The 8,536-nt window shown below is 41.7% G+C and overlaps 1 long non-coding RNA gene across 1 annotated transcript; it reads left to right on the top strand.

Annotated features, from left to right (window-relative positions):
- Positions 1-3,664: 3,664 nt before the first annotated feature.
- On the top strand, positions 3,665-5,505 carry LOC131971413 (uncharacterized). The gene is made up of 3 exons (XR_009394380.1): positions 3,665-3,743; positions 3,953-4,127; positions 4,508-5,505. It is a non-coding gene; the product is annotated as an uncharacterized LOC131971413 (long non-coding RNA).
- Positions 5,506-8,536: the final 3,031 nt, after the last annotated feature.

The raw sequence follows: 8,536 nt of genomic DNA, 5'->3' as shown, positions 1-8,536 counted from the left end.
ACTGAATATAAGGTAACACTTTATTTTGGTGTTATTTATAGAGACTGTATCCCAAATCGGACACATCTGCAATGCTGCACTTTCCTGTGTTTTCCCAGTCATTTCCAATAAGGTCGCCACCACCAGCGTAGGTGTAATTGATTTAAACATATTTAACAATCTACATGTGAAATTTAATTTATGTACATGTAGATTTACATGTCTAATTACAATACGAAAGTAACTCTTATGAGAGAAAGCAGTAACAACGCTTGGGCGACACTCAGGCCACGATCTTAAAACTATACTACATCTTTAATTTTACTGTGCTGTATTTTATTGTGAAGGACAGAAGTACGGTCCGGGTGTGTTGATACCGATGGTTGATAACGGTGATATTTATTTTATCTTACCCAGAAACATCCAATTTCACCCGAAAACTCAGCAGCCCAGATCCAAGTGTCCGATTTGGGATACAGTTAGCTTACGGCTAATTCTCCGCTGTTAGCATCCTTTTGTCGACTCGTAAACCCGAGGCTAACATACACAGTTAAAACAACATACTGTTTGGAAGATAAGAAGTGAGACATTAGTTTTAAACCATTTAATTAATTGGGAGCATAACGTGATAATTTACATTAGTAGCTAAAGTGAAATGTTGATAGAATTTTAGACAAACGTGTCTGATTTGGGATACAGTTAGTTAGTAAACCATTTCATTGGTCTTTATTGAACATTCTAAAGCTCAACTAAGGTTCAGCATTACAGTTTTCTGTGTGTGTGTGTGTGTGTGTGTGTGTGTGTGGTCTCCCTCCCTGCCTCGTGGCTCTATCAGCACCTGCTTACAATCAGCACATCATCCTCCCCCGTCTGCACACCTGCTTCTCATCCATTTTCTGTCAGTTTCAACCAGTGTGATATTAAGGCTTCAGGCTGACTTTATCTGTTTCTCCGTGTTTTCAGTAAATTAACTTGCTACTTGTTGTGCCTCAGGATCAGCAACCAGCAGCCAGACATCTTGCCAGCCACTCTCTGCCATTACCAGCATTTTCTGACCCTTTTTTACAACCTTACATGACTTTTCATTGTGTTTTTTTAGACCATCATGGTGGTCTAGCGTCTTGGTCCCTAGTACTCATCATAAAATGTTTTGTAATTGTAAATATTCAACAACTTATTAGTAAGTAGGACAGAGGGTGTCGTACCATGTACAGTCTGTGAAGCCCTTTGAGGCAAATCTGTGATTTGTGATTTTGGGCTATATAAATAAAAATGATTTGATTTAAGCCATGTCAATAATCTTTAATACTCAACATTAAATGTACAAATTTTCAACAATTCAAAGATGTGAACAAATGTTTTACCATGTATATATGTTATTTCTTTTATCAATGTTTGACATTTCTAAGCTTTCACTAGCCTTGTTTCCATTAAAGTCGAAGCAAATTTGGAAGCAATTTTTTTAAATGTTGCATTAAAGAAAATGTGAATTACAGACGTTCCCATCAACTGGTTTAGAGCGAAAAAACAAAGCTGCATAAATGTACTTTGGTCAGAAGATGGCAGTGTAATGTAGAGTGAAGAAGAGTGTGCGTGAAAGAAAACAGAACAGTTTGAACAAGAGAAAAAAAATTGTAAAAATGTGAATCAGTGTGTAAGCAAGTCAAAGGACTAGTAAAGTTAGTTTGCATGTACGTCTGTGTAAAGCCAGGTTAACATACAACTTCAAATGATTTAGCTATACCAATATCACAACAATTATACTTAAACACATATAAGCCAAATCATTGATTAAAGGTTTAGCCCTTTATACTTAAAGTCCTTGCTGGTTTTCTTATCTAAGCCCAGTTACATTACTCACAGTCCAGTTGAGAAAAAAATCGGCCCTGAGAGTATTCAGGAATTGGATTCAGTTGGACAACTTATAATTGTTCTTTCATGTCAGCTCGTCTTGACTGGCAGAGTGGAAACAGCTGATCAGTCATGTGAGTTAAATGTTCGTTACGTCAGAACTTAATTGCAAAAAACGTTTCCATCTCCCCTGTAGCACATTAACAACTTTTTCCAAAAAAGACAAAAACCACCTCAAGTGAGTGTAAAAACTTGAATGCACATTTTCAAAAGTTTAATTGAATTGTAATATTACCATCAAGCTTTTCTCATACAAATCTTCAAAATGACCAAAGAAATTTAATGATGGAAACCCGAGTAGAAGTCTGTATGATCTGTTAACAGAAAACACTCCTGCCTGTGAACTGGGTTTGCTATTTAAGCTACTCGTCTGTTTTCTCTGTAATAAATTCACTTACAACCAAATTACCTTGCACACACACTCCTTCTGCAATTCTTAGTGATACATGTTACCTGTGTGTGTTTGCACATATGGATTAAATAATGTGTGCACGAGCCTGAATTATGGTGCATATGCAGCCACTTTTATTTATGTAACAACCCACTAAATCTCCTGATTGATAAATATTTTCATCTGCCACCCTGTATGATGGGGTTATTCACAGGTGCAATAACAGCTTTCAAAGAAGCAGGAATGCCATGGCATGATTTATACAGCTGACAAGTTACTAAAATTGATTGTTGGATGGATGGAATATTTATATTCAACTAGTCTGTACATAAAACATTTTTGTTTATTCAATACAACAACAGGGACAAAAATGTATATATAATGAACTCGTTATCTTGAGAAAATGTTTTACCCTGAGGTAAAAAGATAACTCATAATCCCAATACAAAACATTGTTCCTTTTTATTATATAAACATAGCCTGAGAGAGAGAGGCTACCAAAAAAATCCTCTAGTAGTAGTAACAGGCAGGACACAGGCAGAGCGAAAACTGGGAAGTTGAGAGCAGGACATGTGGCTTGACAATCTGACAGAGGGTGAATGAGAATGGGCAATATTTGAATGGGAGGCTGATGAGGATAATGAGGGCCAGGTGTGGTAATGTTCGGGGAAGCAGGTGAGGGTAATGAGGTGATTGCAGGGCAGATGAGGGTGGCAAGATCCGCAATGACAGGAGAGTTATGCTATCTATATATCAGAAGACATGCGGGAAAGGGCTCGGAGTCGGATTCGAACCCGGGCCGCCCCCTTACAAGGACAATGCCTCTATGGTACGCGCTCTACCAGGTGTGCCACCGGGAACGCCCCATATCAGAAGACTTTGAAAAGATTTGGAAAAGACTCCTGGAAAACTATCAGCTCACACCTGCTCACATCTAAAGACAAGTGTTTAAAGTTTTTAGTCCCTGAGATTTTAGACAGACTGTGAATCTAGCAGGGTAATGCTGGGCTTACACCAAACGATTTTCTCAGTCCCAGACTAAAAACTGAAAGTCTTTAGTTAATCTAGGAGTTTTACTGGAGTCACAGCGCGCTCCCATTATCCCGATCGTTAAGTGTAAGGTAGTAATCGGCGCTGATTCATATCAGTCTTTTCCTAGTCTTGGGTTTGCGATCATATCAAACGTGTTTCATATTATCGCAAGTCGCAGTGACGGAACACAATCACCAACCAATAGATGAGCTCCGCCTCTTAGAAAAGCGGAAACAGACAACCTGACAGTCTTAACAACAACAATGGATGAACAAGAGCAAGAACTGACGGCGATGAAACGGCGAAAGAGGATCGGATGGTGGAGCTGTGGGCAGATCAGCCCTGCCTGTTCGACATCAGCTGTCAAACCACGACAGAGTGGAAAAGGAAAATAAATGGACTGAGATTGCAGAAGTCCTGCAAATGCCCGGTAAGTATGCTAGTTATGCTAACATGCTAATGACATTACCACTGTACTGAATGGCATTATGTGCCAGTTGGCTTATGTTCGCTGGTGACGTTACATTATTAAGAGCACGAATGAAAGACAGCTGAGGATGAGGGAGTGAGCAAAACTTAACTTTATACAAGGAAAAGAAGCATGTTACTTGTGCTAATGCAACCCAATTTATGTTTCAGTTGCTGAGGTGAAAACAAGGGGTCTGTCTCTGAGGACACAATTTAGCCGTCTCCTACGACCTCGACCGAGTGGAAGTGGGAAAAGCCCCTCACTTCCAAACAGCAATGGATCTTGAGAAGTTTGGAGTTTCTTAAACCGTTCGTCACCCCCCGCAACACTGAGACCAGCCTTGTTGTAAGTATGGACCATGCTCTATAGCAGATATGTACCTTTTATGTATTTATTTTATGCTCCCTTGAATGTTCCCTGTGAAACACTGTTCGTAATTTGTTGTGTTGTACAGCACTTTGAATTGAATGTCTGGTATGAAAGGCTCTACATAAGTAAAATTCTAAGTATTGTTTTAGTCCAAAAAAGTAGGATATGGTTGCTCTAAATTTCCCACCACTGTACTTACAAAAATATTTTGAAGTCTATACAACAGTATAATTCACGATGAAAACCCACCAAAAAATGGCAATCAAATGCATGTTTGATGTGATAATGTTTCTGACTAACTGCTTATAGAATTACCATGTATATGATTAATACATGTTGGCAGTCTTATCCAACAGATTGAAGACAGTGAGACAGATACACAGGGGACAGTGGCTGATGAGGAGGTGTCCTCTCCTCTTGAGTATTCTACTCTGGACAAGGACATCGCAGAGTCTGTGCTCAGGCCTTGTACACCAGGCTCATCAAGGTCCTCAAGCCCACCACCATTAGAGCCCAGAGTCCACCAGCCTTTAAACAAAAAGGCAAGACGCGTCAGTGACATTGAGCTTGAGAAGCTTGAATTGCTTAAAGAAATGTCCCAAACTGTCAGAGGCTTCAACACAGAAAAGAAATTATAAAATGGAAGAAGAGGCAAGCTTTGGACGACAGGTTGCAGTTGAGGTCAGTCACATCAAAGACCCAACATTAAAAACAAGAGCCAAAAAAAAAATTATGACCATACTGTATGATTTTCAAGAAGCAGATCAACAGCAACTGAGAGGCAGGGCACAATACAGGCCACAGCCTAATGATCAACTTGACATTTGGCCACAGGAAACACCATCACAATACTTAACCCAAGGTCTGCAACATCGTCAAGTCCAGCCTCACATTAATCCTCAAACATTACAACCACCACCACCAGCACACACACACAGTCTACCTCAGAGCCAACAAAGTTTCATGCAACTGAAATATTTTAATATTTTACATTGTTGATATTGTTAACATTTTACAGTTGAAGTACTGTTTTGTATTTCATTTGTTCTGATATGTAAATTACACATGCTGTACGTGTTTAAATAAATAGTGCTGATGTTCAGACACTTTCATATCTGAAACACAATGTTTCAACTTTAGTACTGTTTTGCACTTTACCTCACAGCTCATGTGACTCGCTGGTATTTTCAAATTTCTGTGAATGCTTTTGTGAGAAATGACATTTTGCTGTGAATGTCCTTTTTTTCCCTGTATCGTTTTAATGTCAAAGATTGTAGCCTGAGTTTGCACAGTATTGCTCCAATGTGGAAGTGCTTTTTTGACCCAGAATAAACAAAAAAGTAATTTTCAATAAGTATTTGCTTTTTATTGACCTCATTTGTACAACAAAAAAGGCACAACGGTGATTTCACCAGTATAGTTAAGCCAGTACAACAGAAGTTTTCTTTCTCCCATTTAAAGTATTGCCATACTATTGGTTGTGTCCCTATGAGAAGGAGAACAGTCACAAAACATATTTTTTAATGTGGGATAACAGGCAGTCAGGGATATCAGATCATCATACTTTTGCACATACTATATGTGGTGCTCCTGCCATGCTAAATGGTAAATGGACCTGCACTTATATAACGCTTTTCTAGTCGATTTGCGACCACTTAAAGCGCTTTACACTACAGACTGCACTCATTCACCCGTTCACACTCACATTCATACTGGTGGCAGAGGCTACCCTCAACAGTGCCACCTGCCACCATTGGGAATTCATTCACACCCCGATGAACGCAGCCTCGGGAGCAATTTGGGGTTCAGTATCTTGCTCAAGGATACTTCGACAGGATCGTACCACCAACCCTTCGGTTGGGGGGCAACCCACTCTACCAGCTGAGCCACAGCCGCCCCCTGGTACTTGGCCTTCTGGTGAGTTGAAGTACTCCTTCATCATGTCCCTCAGGTCTTTAGCCCTTTGTGTTGCATTGCGTGCTCTGTTGTTCGCCAGATCATGGAATGCCCCCTGGCTCTCTTGCCTCCAGGATCCAGGAATGAATTCACGGTCATCAGTCTCTCGGTCCGTCAAGGTTTGTGGCACATAGGGCTCTGATCTGTTTGCTCTCAAGAAATTGTGGATCACACATAAGGCAAGTGTAATTTTGACAACCTTGTCAGGATCTAGACCAATGGTTGTTCTGAAGACCCGGAGCCTGTTGGTAAGAATGCCAAATGCGTTTTCCACAACCCGCCTAGCTCTCGACAACCTGTAGTTATAGATTCTGTGGTCGTGGTCCAGCTGTCGGTGTGAATATGGCTTCTGCAGGTCAGTACGTAGGGGGAATGCATCATCTGCAACAAACATGTATGGCATGACAGTGTCTGTGTTGGGCAGGGGTTCTAGTGGGGGTACATTAAGAAGGCCTGCTTCCATTGCTCTGTAGAGGTCAGAGTGGGCAAACAAACCACCATCTGACAGTCTGCCCTGGGCCCCTACACTCACATACACAAACTTATAATGTGCATCCACAACTGCCATTAATACCACAGAAAAGCGACCTTTGTAATTGCGGAATGTGCTGCCTGAATGACCAGGGGGCTGTATATAGATGTGTTTGCTATCCAGTGCACCCAGGTAATTTGGGTACTGCCACTTCTCAAAGAAGTCCGCAGCAATAGCTCCCCAGGCAGCCTCTGATGTTGGCGTCTGCAAAACAATGGTCAACACACATATCCAGTACACCTCAGTGATAATGTTACATGTGCATATGGGCAATGCCCAATGTAAGATTACAGATGTTTGGTTCAAAGTGTTTGTGTTTCACCTTGGGATAATCCTCCTTCATGACCTCATAGAGAGCCTCACACGTGAAATTTGCGGCCTGGAGCGCAGTTTTCAAATTTATTTTTTGACAATTTCTTCTCTCCCTCTACACTCTGGCGATGATGTCACACACTGTGACACGAACATTCCGTGCAATACACACCCATTATAATCTCAGAATTTCTCCAAAAATGACCATGGTCATTGAACAGGGATTGATAAAAAAAACTATATGACCTATCGAAACGTGGATTAATACACTGATACACAAGACTTGTGTCTACTGTTTAAAGTTTAAATGGAGTCTCTAGGTGAAATTATGCCGGATAAGTAGATGTTTAAAAATCTCCAATTATTGTTCTTTTTCGCTCATTTTTTGTCGGCTGTCCCATTCATTTCAATGCAAAATTTTGGGCAGTTTTTTGCGAAAAATCCATATTCTGTAGAGAAAAGTAATAGCACACCGATCCCGATCAAACTGCATGTTTTGATATATAATTTGTCCTGCAACTCTTCAAGTTGTAGGACTAGTAGCGGGACGAAATTGCGTCAGGAAGAGGAAGAAGAAAAAATCCACAGTATAACAGTAGTGCTCGGGGCTTTGCTGTATGGGACCAGTGCTCGGTGCGATTGCCCCGAGGCCCTAATAAGCCTTTAAAAACAGCATATGGTATCTATTTCTTAACTGGAAAGATGAAAAAGTCTCTCGGGTATGTGGAAAAAAGACTATATTATGCATAGTTACATTATATTGGAAGCGAGGGTGAATCCTCTCCTAAAGAGATCCACCCTCGACCCATCCTTAGTGGACAATTACAGACCCGTCTCTCTCCTGCCGTTCCTCTCCAAAACTCTGGAACGGGCTATCTTCAATCAGCTGTCCTCCTATCTGCATGGGAACAACCTCCTTGACCCTCACCAGTCTGGTTTCAAGAAGGGCCACTCAACAGAGACTGCCCTTCTCGCTGTGACTGAACAGCTTCACAAGGCGAAGGCGGCCTCTCTCTCATCTGTTGTGGTTCTACTGGACCTTTCTGCAGCTTTTGACACTGTGGATCACCAGATCCTCATCTCCACCCTTCATCACCTGGGAGTATCTGGCTCCGCCCTCTCTCTGCTCAAATCCTATCTCAAGGACCGCACCTTCCGTGTAACTTGGAGGGGTTCTGTTTCAGAACCCTGTCTACTCATCACCGGGGTCCCTCAAGGCTCGGTCCTTGGTCCGCTCCTCTTCTCGATTTACACCAACTCCCTTGGCTCCCTCATCCACTCGCATGGCTTCTCCTATCATAGCTATGCCGACGACACCCAGCTAATCTTCTCATTTCCCCAGTCTGAAACACGTGCAGCAGCACGTATCTCTGCATGTCTGGCCGACATCTCCCAGTGGATGTCCTCGCACCACCTCAAACTCAACCTGGGAAAGACTGAGCTACTTTACCTCCCAGGGAAAGGCTCTCCCACCACTGACTTCCACATCACTGTCCAGGACACAGTGGTTGCCTCCACAGAAACCGCCAAAAACCTTGGCGTAACTCTTGACAACCAACTGTCCCTCTCAACAAACATCACCGCC

This window comes from Centropristis striata, chromosome 5 (assembly GCF_030273125.1).
Source record: "Centropristis striata isolate RG_2023a ecotype Rhode Island chromosome 5, C.striata_1.0, whole genome shotgun sequence".
NCBI classification, from domain to species: domain Eukaryota; kingdom Metazoa; phylum Chordata; class Actinopteri; order Perciformes; family Serranidae; genus Centropristis; species Centropristis striata.
The sequence above is the reverse complement of the archived record's forward strand: the minus strand, read 5'-3'. Positions and strand labels throughout refer to the sequence as shown.